We start from the raw sequence: 19,136 nt of genomic DNA, 5'->3' as shown, positions 1-19,136 counted from the left end.
GAATAGAGACGAAATGTAAAACTAGGAACACAAAACATTGTGAATGACATTCGTATCAAAGGCGGAACAATTGCCAGTGTGGGACGAAAACACTAATTAACAACCCCCCCCCCCTGAGCGTTCATGGCAGACGCTCGTTTTCTATAGGAAAAATTGACGAAAATAGCTTCATTTCGTTTGAATTTAATTCATTGTGTCGGGGGACAGTTAGCCAGAGTGTATTCATACACGTTAGGCTTATATCCAGGTGCATTCATACGCGTTAGGCTTATATCCAGGTGCATTCATACGCGTTAGGCTTATATCCAGGTGGAATTACTGACCCCGCCCAGGATGGAACCCAACAACACGCTGACTATTATTCAAGTTCTGAATAATTCTCGCTCGATCCCACCTGTCCTCATGGTATGGTTGTCCAAGCTTTATCCTGCCTGTTCCAATTGGTTTACAACAATGACCCGAGTTACTGCTGGGTAAAGAGGGGCGAACAGTTCATGATCAGTGCCAAATAGTTTCTCACTTCTATTCCAGTTAGTGCAGTAGTCAGTCAAATATATATGGCGCTCGTTAGTGTTTTTTTTATATAAAATTGAAGATTGCTTCAGAGTTTTTTTTTAAGCGTGTTCCTTCAGTCGTATATTAATAAATCTTTAAATTATGTATAACAGGATTAATTTAAATCTGAAGGTCAATAACAAAGCCGTCTTTCACCGAAATATATTTCAACTAACTGTATTATCAGGATTCGAACGCGTAGCCTGCTAGCAGCAAGTGGGACCATTACCACTGTATCATCAATACACTCTCAATATTCTACATAGGACTGAATATTACTCAACAGTCTGTAAATAAAGAAAACGACGAACACCACTGCGTACAGTCTCACCAAAAATACTAATAACAAAGAAAATGGGACAGAGTTATCAGTTAAGGGGTGACTTACCTTTAGGGGCCGCTTGAGTGGCGTTGTGGCCCAGGCAGATGGCATAGATGATGAGCGTCAGTAAGCTTCCTGGAGTTGGCAACATTGTTTACACTTATATTTTCCCCTTAGTGCACTTGGGAAATATAGTTCAAATCGTTATTTTTAATCTGCAGTATTTTTTGTTTTATTTTAAAAACGGTTTGTTTTGTTTCAGTCTAACCTTTTCGCTATCAATACACGTCTCGTTTTCTTTGACGAGCGATAACTTACTTCTAAATATTATCACAACGTTTAAAAACACACACAACTATCGTACGGATTTCTTTGAAGGTAATTAACATAATCAAAGTTTTACCACACAAACACCTCTCGTTCCATTTTCTTCGAAGGACGATAACTTACTTAACTTTACCAAAGTCTTACCACATATATAACTATAGTCCCGTTTTTTGTTCCAAACACACAATAACACAACCATAACTAATGAAAATTATTTTCAAAGTTATCCTAAAAAACAAAATTAATGTATATTTCTAACACTATAAACTTTTTATTTAACTTTATTTTTTCAACATAATATTAACAAATATATCAAAGCAAAGACATAATATATGCTTTTTAATAGTATTGTGCACATGCTACGTGTCATAGAGGCTTACTGAGCGGTGAGTACCTTTATTGGGTGTCGTAGCCCTTTACTGTGTGACTTAGACCTTAACAGTGTCATATAACGCCCGCCATGTGTCATATAACTTCACCATGTGTCATATAACTTCACCATGTGTCATGTAGCTTCCAGTGTGTCATATGGATGCATCGTATAGTTCTATTATGTGTCATCGAACTTCATCGAGTGTCATATAGTTTCACGTAGTGTCATAATGTGTCACCAGATCTCATTTTGCTTCACCGGGTGTTATAATGCGTCACCGGGTCATAATCCTCCACCGTTGACGCTGCCTTAATAAGTGCTGACCAATCAGAGTATTAGTCTATGTAGTATTTCACCAATCAGAAGGCTGGAAGCGGTGGTGTGAGGGGGTGTTTTGACCAATTAGAAGCTAGGATCGGAATTTTTACTCCTGATCACCAATCACAAGATTGGGAGTGAAACTTGAAGCCTTTCAGCCAATCAGATGACTTTGAGCTGTATTATAAGTAGTTCTGATCAGCAGACGATCTGAATTGTAAGAAATATTCGGATTGGTAAATAATTTCTTTAGAATTGGTTTGGCGAAGGGAAATTCTTAGATTTTAAATCCCATTAGCTAATCAAGAGGTTTGGATCACTATGCTTGTTGCGGCACATTGGTCAATCAGAGGCATGATAATCAATCATGAAGATTAGGGAGTTGAGGCTTGTCATACACCACTGTCTAATCTGTCATGCACTGAGCTATGCTGACCAATCAGAAAGCTTTAAATAATGTTTGAGCTGTATTCCAATCAGAACGCTTTATCATTGTTATCATTACGAATCAGAAGATTTGAAATTGGGTTCTGAGTCATGATCCTTAATTGGAAGTGTTAGGAATAATTTTTTGTACACTAACCAATCAGACGCGTTCCAGTCTGGTGTATTAAGCTATGTGGACCAGTCAGAAGAAGGCTGGGGATTCGCTGACCAATCAGATTGAAATCTGAGAAGCACTGACCAACAGAATTCAGTTCAAACCGATTTGAAAATTGAAGTTTTACCATGACTTTATTTAGTTCTGGTAACTAATATATTTTTCTAATATTTTTCACTCACAATTAAACCTCTTTTTCTCTCTTTAATTGTATAGTTAGTACACACTTAAGTAATTATATGCGCATCAGACCTTAACTTCCTGAAATTTTTCAATGTATTTTCAGTTTTTTTTTTATAATTACTCACAAATATCAGGTGGTTGAGGTCCTCATAATTTTGGGAACATCTGAAATGAAGAAAAAAGTACGTTAATTTTAAGTAACATTAATAATTTGTCAACTATTCAGTGTAAAAGTTTTGCTTAACCTAACAAATTTTTTGCAAACATATTTTTAATGCAAATACTATTCGAGGAAGGCTAAAAATGTGAATGAATTTTTTTAAATTTATGCATATATATATATATATATATATATATATATATATATATACATATATATATATATATATATATATATATATATATATATATATATATATATATATATATATTTATATATATATATATATATATATATATATATATATATATTTATATATATATATATATATATATATATATATATATATATTTATATATATATATATATATATATATATATATATATATATATATATTTATATATATATATATATATATATATATATATATATATATATATATATATATATATATATATATATATATATATATATGTCGTACCTAGTAGCCAGAACGCACTTCTCAGCCTACTATGCAAAGCCCGATTTGCCTAATAAGCCAAGTTTTCCTGAAATAATATATTTTCTCTAATTTTTGTTCTCATGAAATGATAAAGCTACCCATTTCATTATGTATGAGGTCAATTTTTTTTTATTGGAGTTAAAATTAACGTAGATATATGACCAAACCTAACCAACCCTACCTAAACTAACCTAACCTATCTTTATAGGTTAGGTTCGGTTAGGTAGCCGAAAAACGTGAGGTTAGGTTAGGTTAGGTAGGTTAGGTGGTCGAAAAATCATTAATTCATGAAAACTTGGCTTATTAGGCAAATTGGGCCTTGCATAGTAGGCTGAGAAGTGCGTTCTGGCTACTAGGTACGACATATATATATATATATATATATATATATATATATATATATATATATATATATATATATATATATATATATATATATATATATATATATATATATATATATATATATGTCGTACCTAGTAGCCAGAACGCACTTCTCAGCCTACTATGCAATGCCCGATTTGCCTAATAAGCCAAATTTTCATGAATTAATTGTTTTTCGACTACCTAACCTACCTAACCTAACCTAACCTAACTTTTTCGGCTATCTAACCAAACCTAACCTATAAAGATAGGTTAGGTTAGGTTAGGTAGGGTTGGTTAGGTTCGGTCATATATCTACGTTAATTTTAACTCCAATAAAAAAAAATTGACCTCATGCATAATGAAATGGGTAGCTTTATCATTTTATAAGAAAAAAATTAGAAAAAATATATTATTTCAGGAAAACTTGGCTTATTAGGCAAATCGGGCCTTGAATAGTAGGCCAAAAAGTGAGTTCTGGCTACTAGGTACGACATATATATATATATATATATATATATATATATATATATATATATATATATATATATATATATATTTTTTTTTTTTTTTTTTTTTTTTTTTTTTTTTTAAACCTAGAAGGGGTACCACCTCTGGTGCAAATGTAGGGACCCATAGCCTCAGAGAAGAAAATAAAGAGTACTCAGAGAAGACCTTTTGGATCCTCACTGAACACTTTGATATTTTCTTCTCCTACCACCCCTATTCTTTTGTTAAGTGTGTATATTTATCTAACTTTATTTGAAAATGTCATTACACAAAAAAGTTACAATATTGATTACATACAGGGTACAAGGCTGCTTGTCATAAGTTGAATAGCTCCTCCAGCTCCTCAGATGGCGGGCAGGAACCATGGATGCAGTGAGCATTTCCTCTCTGGATTGCCACACTAAGGCGCTGAAAAAGAAAACTGGCAGCTCTAGGGTCTCTAGTTGTTTCTATTAGCTTAGACCCCAACTCCTTTAAAAAGCTAGCAGCACTTTTACCCCAGGCACCAAGCGTCTCTGAGGCAATGGGGACAAAATTGTAGTGGTGCTCAAGGTCTCTGTATTTACGTGACTTGGCCGCTTCCCGGTGATTGGCAGCTCCTCCTGCTTGTGTAGCACTTGCTTGTGTAGCTTGTGTATATATATATATATATATATATATATATATATATATATATATATATATATATATATATATATATATATATATATATATATATATATATATATATATATATATATATATATATATATATATATATATATATATATATATATATATATATATATATATATATATTTTATTAAATGACCGAAAAAGTAAGATTAATAATTCTAACACGAATTTTCTCAATCTTTCGTACATTATGCTTCACTGTTGGAGGTAAATCAAAAATCACTTCTCCAAAATTCATTTTTATTTCTAGTCTGACGCGACACGGGCGCGTTTCGTAAAACTTATTACATTTTCAAAGACTTCACAAATACACAACTGATTAGAACTTGCGTTTCCCTGATTTTATATCTACATTTGAGTGAGGTGGGAAGGGTGATGTGGCATTACATTTGAGTGAGGTGGGAAGGATGATGTGGCATTAACACAAGACAGAACACTAGAGGATATTAATAGGGTATTAAAAGTATCAACACAAGACAGAACACGAAACAATGGATATTTGAATAGAAGTGTTTGTAGAAAGCCTATTGGTCCATATTTCTTGATGCTTCTATATTGGAGCGGAGTCTTGAGGTGGGTAGAATATAGTTGTGCAATAATTGGCTGTTGATTGCTGGTGTTGACTTCTTGATGTGTAGTGCCTCGCAAACGTCAAGCCGCCTGCTATCGCTGTATCTATCGATGATTTCTGTGTTGTTTACTAGGATTTCTCTGGCGATGGTTTGGTTATGGGAAGAGATTATATGTTCCTTAATGGAGCCCTGTTGTTTATGCATCGTTAAACGCCTAGAAAGAGATGTTGTTGTCTTGCCTATATACTGGGTTTTTTGGAGCTTACAGTCCCCAAGTGGGCATTTGAAGGCATAGACGACGTTAGTCTCTTTTAAAGCGTTCTGTTTCGTGTCTGGAGAGTTTCTCATGAGTAGGCTGGCCGTTTTTCTGGTTTTATAGTAAATCGTCAGTTGTATCCTCTGATTTTTGTCTGTAGGGATAACGTTTCTATTATTATCCCTACAGACAAAAATCAGAGGATACAACTGACGATTTACTATAAAACCAGAAAAACGGCCAGCCTACTCATGAGAAACTCTCCAGACACGAAACAGAACGCTTTAAAAGAGACTAACGTCGTCTATGCCTTCAAATGCCCACTTGGGGACTGTAAGCTCCAAAAAACCCAGTATATAGGCAAGACAACAACATCTCTTTCTAGGCGTTTAACGATGCATAAACAACAGGGCTCCATTAAGGAACATATAATCTCTTCCCATAACCAAACCATCGCCAGAGAAATCCTAGTAAACAACACAGAAATCATCGATAGATACAGCGATAGCAGGCGGCTTGACGTTTGCGAGGCACTACACATCAAGAAGTCAACACCAGCAATCAACAGCCAATTATTGCACAACTATATTCTACCCACCTCAAGACTCCGCTCCAATATAGAAGCATCAAGAAATATGGACCAATAGGCTTTCTACAAACACTTCTATTCAAATATCCATTGTTTCGTGTTCTGTCTTGTGTTGATACTTTTAATACCCTATTAATATAAGAACATAAGAACATAAGAACAAAGGTAACTGCAGAAGGCCTATTGGCCCATACGAGGCAGCTCCTATTCTATAACCACCCAATCCCACTCATATACTTGTCCAACCCGTGCTTGAAACAATCGAGGGACCCCACCTCCACAATGTTACGCGGCAATTGGTTCCACAAATCAACAACCCTGTTACTGAACCAGTATTTACCCAAGTCTTTCCTAAATCTAAACTTATCCAATTTATATCCATTGTTTCGTGTTCTGTCCTGTGTTGATACTTTTAATACCCTATTAATATCCCCCCGGTTATGTCCATTCATCCACTTGTAAACCTCTATCATGTCACCCCTAACTCTTCGCCTTTCCAGTGAATGCAACTTAAGCTTTGTTAATCTTTCTTCATATGAAAGATTTCTAATTTGGGGAATTAACTTAGTCATCCTACGCTGGACACGTTCAAGTGAATTTATATCCATTCTATAATATGGCGACCAAAACTGAACTGCATAATCTAAATGGGGCCTAACTAGAGCAAGATATAGCTTGAGAACCACACCAGGTGTCTTGTTACTAACGCTGCGATTAATAAATCCAAGTGTCCGATTTGCCTTATTACGAACATTTATGCATTGATCCTTTTGTTTTAAATTCTTACTAATCATAACTCCCAGATCCCTTTCGCAATCCGACTTCGCAATCACAACACCATCTAGCTCGTATCTTGTAACTCTATCATCATTACCTAACCTCAGAACTTTACATTTATCAGCATTAAACTGCATCTGCCAATCCTTTGACCATTTCAAAACCCTATCTAGATCAACTTGAAGTGATAGTGAGTCCTTCTCCGAATTAATTTCCCTACCGATTTTCGTATCATCGGCAAATTTGCAAATGTTGCTACTCAAACCTGAATCTAAATCATTTATATATATTATAAACAACAGAGGTCCCAGGACAGAGCCTTGAGGCACTCCACTTACAACATTTTCCCACTCTGACTTGATTCCATTTATACTAACTCTCTGTTTCCTTTGGTATAGCCATGCCCTAATCCAGCTTAATATAGCACCCCCAATACCATGAGACTCTATTTTTTTAATCAGTCTTTCATGTGGCACTGTATCAAAAGCTTTGCTAAAGTCAAGGTATACAACATCGCAATCCTTACCACTATCAACTGCCTCAACAATGCTAGAATAAAAAGATAACAAATTTGTTAAACATGAACGGCCATTTATAAAACCATGTTGCGACTCAATTATTAATTTATGTTTTTCAAGATGAAGACGAATTTTATTTGCTATTATAGATTCGAGTAACTTTCCCACAATAGACGTTAGGCTAATTGGTCGATAGTTAGACGCAAGTGATCTATCTCCTTTCTTAAAAACTGGTAACACATTAGCAACTTTCCAAAACTCTGGCACTCTGCCTGACTCTATTGATTTATTAAATATGGTTGACAGTGGGTCACAAAGCTCCTCTTTGCATTCTTTAAGCACCCTAGCAAACACTTCATCCGGCCCTGGGGATTTGTTTGGTTTGAGTTTTACTATTTGTTTAAGAACATCCTCCCTGGTAACTGCTAAACTCGTCAACCTGTCCTCGTCCCCACCCACATAGACTTGTTCGGCTGAAGGCATATTGTTAAGTTCCTCTTTAGTAAATACAGATACAAAATATTTATTAAAAATACTACTCATCTCTTCATCACTATCTGTTATTTGACCTGTCTCAGTTTTTAATGGACCTATCCTTTCCCTAGTCTTAGTACGATATAACTGAAAAAACCCTTTAGGATTTGTCTTAGCTTGCCCTGCTATGCGAACTTCATAGTTTCTTTTTGCTTTCCTTATCTCTTTTTTAACATTTCTAACCAGTTGTACGAATTCCTGTTCTAAAGTGACCTCCCCATTTTTAATCCTTTTGTACCAAGCTCTCTTTTTACCTATAAGGTTCTTCAAATTCTTTGTTATCCACTTTGGGTCATTAGTATACGATCTATTCAATTTGTATGGTATACTACGTTCCTGTGCTTTGTTTAGAATATTCTTAAATAAGTTATATATTGAATCCAGTTATATATTAATATCCTCTAGTGTTCTGTCTTGTGTTAATGCCACATCATCCTTCCCACCTCACTCAAATGTAATGCCACATCACCCTTCCCACCTCACTCAAATGTAGATATAAAATCAGGGAAACGCAAGTTCTAATCAGTTGTGTATTTGTGAAGTCTTTGAAAATGTAATAAGTTTTACGAAACGCGCCTGTGTCGCGTCAGACTAGAAATAAAAATGAATTTTGGAGAAGTGATTTTTGATTTACCTCCAACAGTGAAGCATAATGTACGAAAGATTGAGAAAATTCGTGTTAGAATTATTAATCTTACTTTTTCGGTCATATTTAATAAAATATGTCTACAGGAAAGACTGCTACCAAAATATACTAATATATATATATATATATATATATTTTGGTAGCAGTCTTTCCTGTAGACATATATTATTAAATATGACCGAAAAAGTAAGATTAATAATTCTAACACGAATTTTCTCAATCTTTCGTACATTATGCTTCACTGTTGGAGGTAAATCAAAAATCACTTCTCCAAAATTCATTTTTATTTCTAGTCTGACGCGACACGGGCGCGTTTCGTAAAACTTATTACATTTTCAAAGACTTCACAAATACACAACTGATTAGAACTTGCGTTTCCCTGATTTTATATCTACATTTGAGTGAGGTGGGAAGGGTGATGTGGCATTACATTTGAGTGAGGTGGGAAGGATGATGTGGCATTAACACAAGACAGAACACTAGAGGATATTAATAGGGTATTAAAAGTATCAACACAAGACAGAACACGAAACAATGGATATTTGAATAGAAGTGTTTGTAGAAAGCCTATTGGTCCATATTTCTTGATGCTTCTATATTGGAGCGGAGTCTTGAGGTGGGTAGAATATAGTTGTGCAATAATTGGCTGTTGATTGCTGGTGTTGACTTCTTGATGTGTAGTGCCTCGCAAACGTCAAGCCGCCTGCTATCGCTGTATCTATCGATGATTTCTGTGTTGTTTACTAGGATTTCTCTGGCGATGGTTTGGTTATGGGAAGAGATTATATGTTCCTTAATGGAGCCCTGTTGTTTATGCATCGTTAAACGCCTAGAAAGAGATGTTGTTGTCTTGCCTATATACTGGGTTTTTTGGAGCTTACAGTCCCCAAGTGGGCATTTGAAGGCATAGACGACGTTAGTCTCTTTTAAAGCGTTCTGTTTCGTGTCTGGAGAGTTTCTCATGAGTAGGCTGGCCGTTTTTCTGGTTTTATAGTAAATCGTCAGTTGTATCCTCTGATTTTTGTCTGTAGGGATAACGTTTCTATTATTATCCCTACAGACAAAAATCAGAGGATACAACTGACGATTTACTATAAAACCAGAAAAACGGCCAGCCTACTCATGAGAAACTCTCCAGACACGAAACAGAACGCTTTAAAAGAGACTAACGTCGTCTATGCCTTCAAATGCCCACTTGGGGACTGTAAGCTCCAAAAAACCCAGTATATAGGCAAGACAACAACATCTCTTTCTAGGCGTTTAACGATGCATAAACAACAGGGCTCCATTAAGGAACATATAATCTCTTCCCATAACCAAACCATCGCCAGAGAAATCCTAGTAAACAACACAGAAATCATCGATAGATACAGCGATAGCAGGCGGCTTGACGTTTGCGAGGCACTACACATCAAGAAGTCAACACCAGCAATCAACAGCCAATTATTGCACAACTATATTCTACCCACCTCAAGACTCCGCTCCAATATAGAAGCATCAAGAAATATGGACCAATAGGCTTTCTACAAACACTTCTATTCAAATATCCATTGTTTCGTGTTCTGTCTTGTGTTGATACTTTTAATACCCTATTAATATAAGAACATAAGAACATAAGAACAAAGGTAACTGCAGAAGGCCTATTGGCCCATACGAGGCAGCTCCTATTCTATAACCACCCAATCCCACTCATATACTTGTCCAACCCGTGCTTGAAACAATCGAGGGACCCCACCTCCACAATGTTACGCGGCAATTGGTTCCACAAATCAACAACCCTGTTACTGAACCAGTATTTACCCAAGTCTTTCCTAAATCTAAACTTATCCAATTTATATCCATTGTTTCGTGTTCTGTCCTGTGTTGATACTTTTAATACCCTATTAATATCCCCCCGGTTATGTCCATTCATCCACTTGTAAACCTCTATCATGTCACCCCTAACTCTTCGCCTTTCCAGTGAATGCAACTTAAGCTTTGTTAATCTTTCTTCATATGAAAGATTTCTAATTTGGGGAATTAACTTAGTCATCCTACGCTGGACACGTTCAAGTGAATTTATATCCATTCTATAATATGGCGACCAAAACTGAACTGCATAATCTAAATGGGGCCTAACTAGAGCAAGATATAGCTTGAGAACCACACCAGGTGTCTTGTTACTAACGCTGCGATTAATAAATCCAAGTGTCCGATTTGCCTTATTACGAACATTTATGCATTGATCCTTTTGTTTTAAATTCTTACTAATCATAACTCCCAGATCCCTTTCGCAATCCGACTTCGCAATCACAACACCATCTAGCTCGTATCTTGTAACTCTATCATCATTACCTAACCTCAGAACTTTACATTTATCAGCATTAAACTGCATCTGCCAATCCTTTGACCATTTCAAAACCCTATCTAGATCAACTTGAAGTGATAGTGAGTCCTTCTCCGAATTAATTTCCCTACCGATTTTCGTATCATCGGCAAATTTGCAAATGTTGCTACTCAAACCTGAATCTAAATCATTTATATATATTATAAACAACAGAGGTCCCAGGACAGAGCCTTGAGGCACTCCACTTACAACATTTTCCCACTCTGACTTGATTCCATTTATACTAACTCTCTGTTTCCTTTGGTATAGCCATGCCCTAATCCAGCTTAATATAGCACCCCCAATACCATGAGACTCTATTTTTTTAATCAGTCTTTCATGTGGCACTGTATCAAAAGCTTTGCTAAAGTCAAGGTATACAACATCGCAATCCTTACCACTATCAACTGCCTCAACAATGCTAGAATAAAAAGATAACAAATTTGTTAAACATGAACGGCCATTTATAAAACCATGTTGCGACTCAATTATTAATTTATGTTTTTCAAGATGAAGACGAATTTTATTTGCTATTATAGATTCGAGTAACTTTCCCACAATAGACGTTAGGCTAATTGGTCGATAGTTAGACGCAAGTGATCTATCTCCTTTCTTAAAAACTGGTAACACATTAGCAACTTTCCAAAACTCTGGCACTCTGCCTGACTCTATTGATTTATTAAATATGGTTGACAGTGGGTCACAAAGCTCCTCTTTGCATTCTTTAAGCACCCTAGCAAACACTTCATCCGGCCCTGGGGATTTGTTTGGTTTGAGTTTTACTATTTGTTTAAGAACATCCTCCCTGGTAACTGCTAAACTCGTCAACCTGTCCTCGTCCCCACCCACATAGACTTGTTCGGCTGAAGGCATATTGTTAAGTTCCTCTTTAGTAAATACAGATACAAAATATTTATTAAAAATACTACTCATCTCTTCATCACTATCTGTTATTTGACCTGTCTCAGTTTTTAATGGACCTATCCTTTCCCTAGTCTTAGTACGATATAACTGAAAAAACCCTTTAGGATTTGTCTTAGCTTGCCCTGCTATGCGAACTTCATAGTTTCTTTTTGCTTTCCTTATCTCTTTTTTAACATTTCTAACCAGTTGTACGAATTCCTGTTCTAAAGTGACCTCCCCATTTTTAATCCTTTTGTACCAAGCTCTCTTTTTACCTATAAGGTTCTTCAAATTCTTTGTTATCCACTTTGGGTCATTAGTATACGATCTATTCAATTTGTATGGTATACTACGTTCCTGTGCTTTGTTTAGAATATTCTTAAATAAGTTATATATTGAATCCAGTTATATATTAATATCCTCTAGTGTTCTGTCTTGTGTTAATGCCACATCATCCTTCCCACCTCACTCAAATGTAATGCCACATCACCCTTCCCACCTCACTCAAATGTAGATATAAAATCAGGGAAACGCAAGTTCTAATCAGTTGTGTATTTGTGAAGTCTTTGAAAATGTAATAAGTTTTACGAAACGCGCCTGTGTCGCGTCAGACTAGAAATAAAAATGAATTTTGGAGAAGTGATTTTTGATTTACCTCCAACAGTGAAGCATAATGTACGAAAGATTGAGAAAATTCGTGTTAGAATTATTAATCTTACTTTTTCGGTCATATTTAATAAAATATGTCTACAGGAAAGACTGCTACCAAAATATACTAATATATATATATATATATATATATTTTGGTAGCAGTCTTTCCTGTAGACATATATTATTAAATATGACCGAAAAAGTAAGATTAATAATTCTAACACGAATTTTCTCAATCTTTCGTACATTACGCTTCACTGTTGGAGGTAAATCAAAAATCACTTCTCCAAAATTCATTTTTATTTCTAGTCTGACGCGACATGGGCGCGTTTCGTAAAACTTATTACATTTTCAAAGACTTCACAAATACACAACTGATTAGAACTTGCGTTTCCCTGATTTTATATCTACATTTGAGTGAGGTGGGAAGGGTGATGTGGCATTACATTTGAGTGAGGTGGGAAGGGTGATGTGGCATTAACACAAGACAGAACACTAGAGGATATTAATAGGGTATTAAAAGTATCAACACAAGACAGAACAGAAACAATGGGTATTGAATAGAAGTGTTTGTAGAAAGCCTATTGGTCCATATTTCTTGATGCTTCTATATTGGAGCGGAGTCTTGAGGTGGGTAGAATATAGTTGTGCAATAATTGGCTGTTGATTGCTGGTGTTGACTTCTTGATGTGTAGTGCCTCGCAAACGTCAAGCCGCCTGCTATCGCTGTATCTATCGATGATTTCTGTGTTGTTTACTAGGATTTCTCTGGCGATGGTTTGGTTATGGGAAGAGATTATATGTTCCTTAATGGAGCCCTGTTGTAAGCCACAACAGGGCTCCATTAAGGAACATATAATCTCTTCCCATAACCAAACCATCGCCAGAGAAATCCTAGTAAACAACACAGAAATCATCGATAGATACAGCAATAGCAGGCGGCTTGACGTTTGCGAGGCACTACACATCAAGAAGTCAACACCAGCAATCAACAGCCAATTATTGCACAACTATATTCTACCCACCTCAAGACTCCGCTCCAATATAGAAGCATCAAGAAATATGGACCAATAGGCTTTCTACAAACACTTCTATTCAATACCCATTGTTTCTGTTCTGTCTTGTGTTGATACTTTTAATACCCTATTAATATCCCCTAGTGTTCTGTCTTGTGTTAATGCCACATCACCCTTCCCACCTCACTCAAATGTAATGCCACATCACCCTTCCCACCTCACTCAAATGTAGATATAAAATCAGGGAAACGCAAGTTCTAATCAGTTGTGTATTTGTGAAGTCTTTGAAAATGTAATAAGTTTTACGAAACGCGCCCGTGTCGCGTCAGACTAGAAATAAAAATGAATTTTGGAGAAGTGATTTTTGATTTACCTCCAACAGTGAAGCGTAATGTACGAAAGATTGAGAAAATTCGTGTTAGAATTATTAATCTTACTTTTTCGGTCATATTTAATAATATATATATATATATATATATATATATATATATATATATATATATATATATATATATATATATATATATATATATATATATATATATATATATATATATATATATATATATACATGTCGCACCTAGTAGCCAGAACGCACTTCTCAGCCTACTATGCATGGCCCGATTTGCCTAATAAGCCAAGTTTTCATGAAATAATTGTTTTTCGACTACCTAACCTACCTAACCTAACCTAACCTAACTTTTTCTGCTACCTAACCAAACCTAACCTATAAAGATAGGTTAGGTTAGGTTAGGTAGGGTTGGTTAGGTTCGGTCATATATCTACGTTAATTTTAAAGCCAAAAAAACAAATTGACCTCATTCATAATGAAATAGGTAGCTTTATCATTTCATAAGAAAAAAATTAGAGAAAATATATTAGTTCAGGAAAACTTGGCTTATTTGGAAAATCGGGCCTTGCATAGTAGGCTGAGAAGTGCGTTCTGGCTACTAGGTACGACATACATATATATATATATATATATATATATATATATATATATATATATATATATATATATATATATATATATATATATATATATATATACATATATATATATATATATATATATATATATATATATATATACAAATATATATATATATATATATATATACAAATATATATATATATATATATATATATACAAATATATATATATATATATATATATATATATATATATATATATATATATATATATATATATATATATATATATATATATATATATATATATATAGATATATATATATATATATATATATATATATATATATATATATATATATATATATATATATATATATATATATATATATATATATATATATATATATATATTCCTGTCCTCTTCAGTGGCGTCTGACAACTTGGTGAAGGAAATCCTACCTGAGCACCTAGTTCAACAGGCAGGGGTACATGATCCCAGCTTCACAGACTGCACAACCAAATGGGTCTCTCTCGCAGGACCAGCACCCCAACCACCGCCTTCTGAAGCCCATAAGCAATCCAGCTGGGATCGTCCCATTGCCGACCAAGAAGCTGCGACTTTGCTAGAAGCTGCAACAACACCACATGACACTGCCCGACTTAGAGCTGTAGCAGCTCCCCATGCAGGTGATTTCCTATTAGCAACTCCAATGTCAGCAACCGGCACCCGTCTCACACCGCAGGCCCTCCGAATTGCCGTGGCTCTCTGCCTCGCTGCCCCAATCCACACCGAGTACAGGTGTATTTGCGGCGAGGCAGAGGCCGACAGATACGGGACGGCATGGCCATCTCTGTCAAAGAACAGGAGGATGGCATGCAAGAAACAGCGAGGTCAATGCCATTATTAAGAGAAGCCTTACCACAGCCGGTTGTCCAGCAGAGAGAGAGCCCCGTTACCTAATTTCCCGCAACTCTGATGACCCTGTCGGTCGCCCAGACGGAATCACGGTGAACCCCTGGAAGAATGGTAGACAGTTGGTGTGGGACTACACTTGCGTTTCAACTTTAGCCAATACCTATGTTGACTTCAGTGCTACACAAGCAGGAGCTGCCAATCACCGGGAAGCGGCCAAGTCACGTAAATACAGAGACCTTGAGCACCACTACAATTTTGTCCCCATTGCTTCAGAGACACTTGGTGCCTGGGGTAAAAGTGCTGCTAGCTTTTTGAAGGAGTTGGGGTCTAAGCTAATAGAAACAACTAGAGACCCTAGAGCTGCCAGTTTTCTTTTTCAGCGCCTTAGTGTGGCAATCTAGAGAGGAAATGCTCACTGCATCCATGGTTCCTGCCCGCCATCTGAGGAGCTGGAAGAGCTGTACAACTTGTGACAAGCAGCCTTGCACCCTGCATGTAATCAATATTGTAACTTTTTTTGTGTAATGACATTTTCAAATAAAGTTAGATAAATATACACACATACCAAAAGAATATGGGTGGTAGGAGAAGAAAATATCAAAGTGTTCAGTGAGGATCCACAAGGTCTTCTCTGAGTACTCTTTATTTTCTTCTCCGAGGCTATGGGTCCCTACACTTGCACCAGAGGTGGTACCCCTTCTAGGTATAAAAATATATATATATATATATATATATATATATATATATATATATTTATATATATATGTGTCATTTATATTTTTTTATATATATATATATATATATATATATATATTGTGACAATAATCTCCTTCAAGAGATTGAGCCTGCTCTTCCCTCCACAATTACGTCGTTACAACTATATAAAACTACTATGGAAGAAATGTCCAACAACGACAACAACACCAGCAAGGTTTGCCAGAGAGCAAAACGTATGCAGCCAGGGACACGTGCTCAGACTCAAACCGCCAAACTACCTGTCTTACTGCCGGCTCCCCGCTGATTGGTCGCCGGTCTGGCTGCAACTGCACTCGCCCCCCCCATACTACTTGATGTCTGGGGCCGCCACGACCTCAGTCCTCAGAATATTCTGTGCTTTCACAGTTAACACTTCTCCCTGCTAGACGTAAGCTTTAGCGTACGTATACTGAGAGAGGTGATAGCTTAAAGCCAATATTCCAGCACCTTTCATATACTTGTCTATTGCACTTCTTGTTATTTTGTCTTAACGTAACTTTTCATTGTGTCATTTAATTATTCTTATTATTTTGATTGATTTTATTATACGAATTTGTTTGACCATTTTATTCATGTTTTATTTCTTTAACGTAATTAAAATTTCATTGTTAAAATTTACTTGTGTTTTGTGTGTCTTCTCCTTACCTTACCACAGACGAAGTTCCAGATTTTCTATTTTTTTTTTTACTATGTGACGAGGCCATACCCCTAGCTTTGAACAGCCGAACACCAACGCATTACCGTCACATATTATATGGGGGCCTGTCCTAGGAGCTTCACTCAGGTACTGGTGCCAAGTGGTAATTTATGGTAAGCGTATTTAACTTTGTTAACGTAGCTTTACTATTTTTCATATTCAATTTCATTTTTTATAAGGTGCGGTGTATTGTGCATTACGAGAGTAACATATGGTGAAGGTGAGACAACTTTGGATTACGTGGTGACTGTAGGCCTCAGTCATACTCTTAATTGGTCATCTCTCCCTCCGTGTTATTACGCGTGTTTACCATCTTTGTCCCTTGGATATTTCTCATTTTTGACAGATCATCATATTGGTACCCTGGTACTGTGGTCTGCCCCGGGTCAAGAATACCCAATCTTCTGCAATCTGACTGTAGGAGGACAAAGAGGGCCATAGTTCCTCTAGCTCGAACTTTAGTTGCTGAATTGGGACCTCAGCAGCAGTTCTCGTCACCAGTTGACACCTCGCACCCCTACACGTCAGTCAGAGATGATGATACATACAACGGTAGGGAATTAGCTTACTTTTTCAGAGCACAAAAGTTCGCTAATTCTGTAAGTATCATATTAAATTCAGTAGGAAAAACTTGCTTTATGTCCTATAGAGACTTGGCAAGGTATGCCTACATCCTTGGACTACCAATTTTACTTTTGAGGCAATTTACTGTTTCATTTGTTTTCGAAACTCTGTTTCATTTGTTAGTAGGATTTTCTTGCCCTTATCCTCTTACATGAGTACCGGGTACAAGATTTCCTGCGCCCTTGATTTAATTTAATCATTTAACATCTTTTACTTAACTTTAATTGTTAAAGATCTCACAGGATAGGTACCAGTTGCCACGTTGTCCTGTTTCTGACATTCACTATTGAATATTCGTGTACCTTTATTTGCTAATTTCACCATGTTTCGTCTCCAAGCTTTCCGTGCAAACCCAGCAGGTGAAATAGGGACTTTAAGTTGTGCCAAGAAGACTGAATTACAAACTCTTGCACATGAGTATCAACTAGAAGTTCCCTACCAAGCCAACAAAAATGACCTACACAACCTGTTGCTGGATTACTATTTAGAGCAAGGTAAGATAGACTCTGAAACTCATGAAACTTACTATATTACAGATAAAACTGATTTGGCGACGATGAAACTCAAACTAGAGCTGGCCAAGATTGAAGAACGAACAGCTGCCATACGAAGGGAAGAACAAGAACGAGAAATCACCCTCAGAGAACGCGAAGCTGCTTTGAGGAGAGACGAACAAGAACGTGAGGCTGCTTTGAGGAGAGACGAACAAGAACGCGAAGCTGCTTTGAGGAGAGAAGAACACGAACGTGAGGTCGCATTACTCCGTGAACGTGAACGAGTACAGCTTGAAACCAAACAACGCGAGTTGGAAATACAACGCGAACATGACAAGCAACAAGCGACTCTGGCTCTAGAGTGTCGTCAACGCGAAATCGCATTCAATTATTATGCTATTCAATTGTTATTGCATTCAATGCTGATTTTCCTTGTACATGTTTATAGATATATTCTCTTGTTGATAGTGCAACAGTGTATGTAGACTTGATCTACTTGAGGAGGTTGATAGTATCAGGTGGTGAATCAGAAGATAGGATACCACTTGGTAAACTGATAATAGAGTTCTGATGGTGTTGAAGAACAACCTGATTGTAATAGTATAGAGTATAGGATTCATTATTATTACATGTGTATATGTATTGTGTATGTGCTCTGTCCAGTAAATGTATTCAAATTTGCTGGTATTTGACCTTGTCCTAGTGAGGCTTCCCATGAAATAGTACAGAAGGGGAGAGAGAGAGAAAGAACCAAGAACCACTGCAGTGGAGTGTAGAAGGTAATATTAATAAGTCAAAGGGGGATCGAGGAGATCATATCACCTAAGGAGAGAGTGGGGAGTGACAGCGGCTCGAGTGGGTGTGTGCATGTGACAACGAGGCTGAGTGTTGGAGCCGCATCCCCTAAACGTGTGACGTTGAGCCCCTCTCCAAGAGCCAGAAGCACCTAGTGTGATCTCCTAGAGAGGTGTAAGCACTCTACCGAGTTGTGGGTTG

The 19,136-nt window shown here is 36.4% G+C and overlaps 1 long non-coding RNA gene across 1 annotated transcript in view; it reads right to left on the bottom strand.

Moving 5' to 3' along the window:
- Positions 1-979: 979 nt before the first annotated feature.
- LOC138352379 (uncharacterized) overlaps positions 980-19,136 on the bottom strand; it is a 288,630-nt gene continuing 270,473 nt past the window's right edge. Inside the window, exon 3 of the long non-coding RNA XR_011222787.1 lies at positions 980-2,844. This is a non-coding gene — a long non-coding RNA (uncharacterized lncRNA). The remainder of the gene's footprint in view (positions 2,845-19,136) is intronic.

This window comes from Procambarus clarkii, chromosome 5 (genome assembly GCF_040958095.1).
Source record: "Procambarus clarkii isolate CNS0578487 chromosome 5, FALCON_Pclarkii_2.0, whole genome shotgun sequence".
NCBI lineage: Eukaryota > Metazoa > Arthropoda > Malacostraca > Decapoda > Cambaridae > Procambarus > Procambarus clarkii.
Note: the sequence above shows the minus strand (reverse complement) of the source record. Positions and strands in the feature narration are given on the sequence as shown.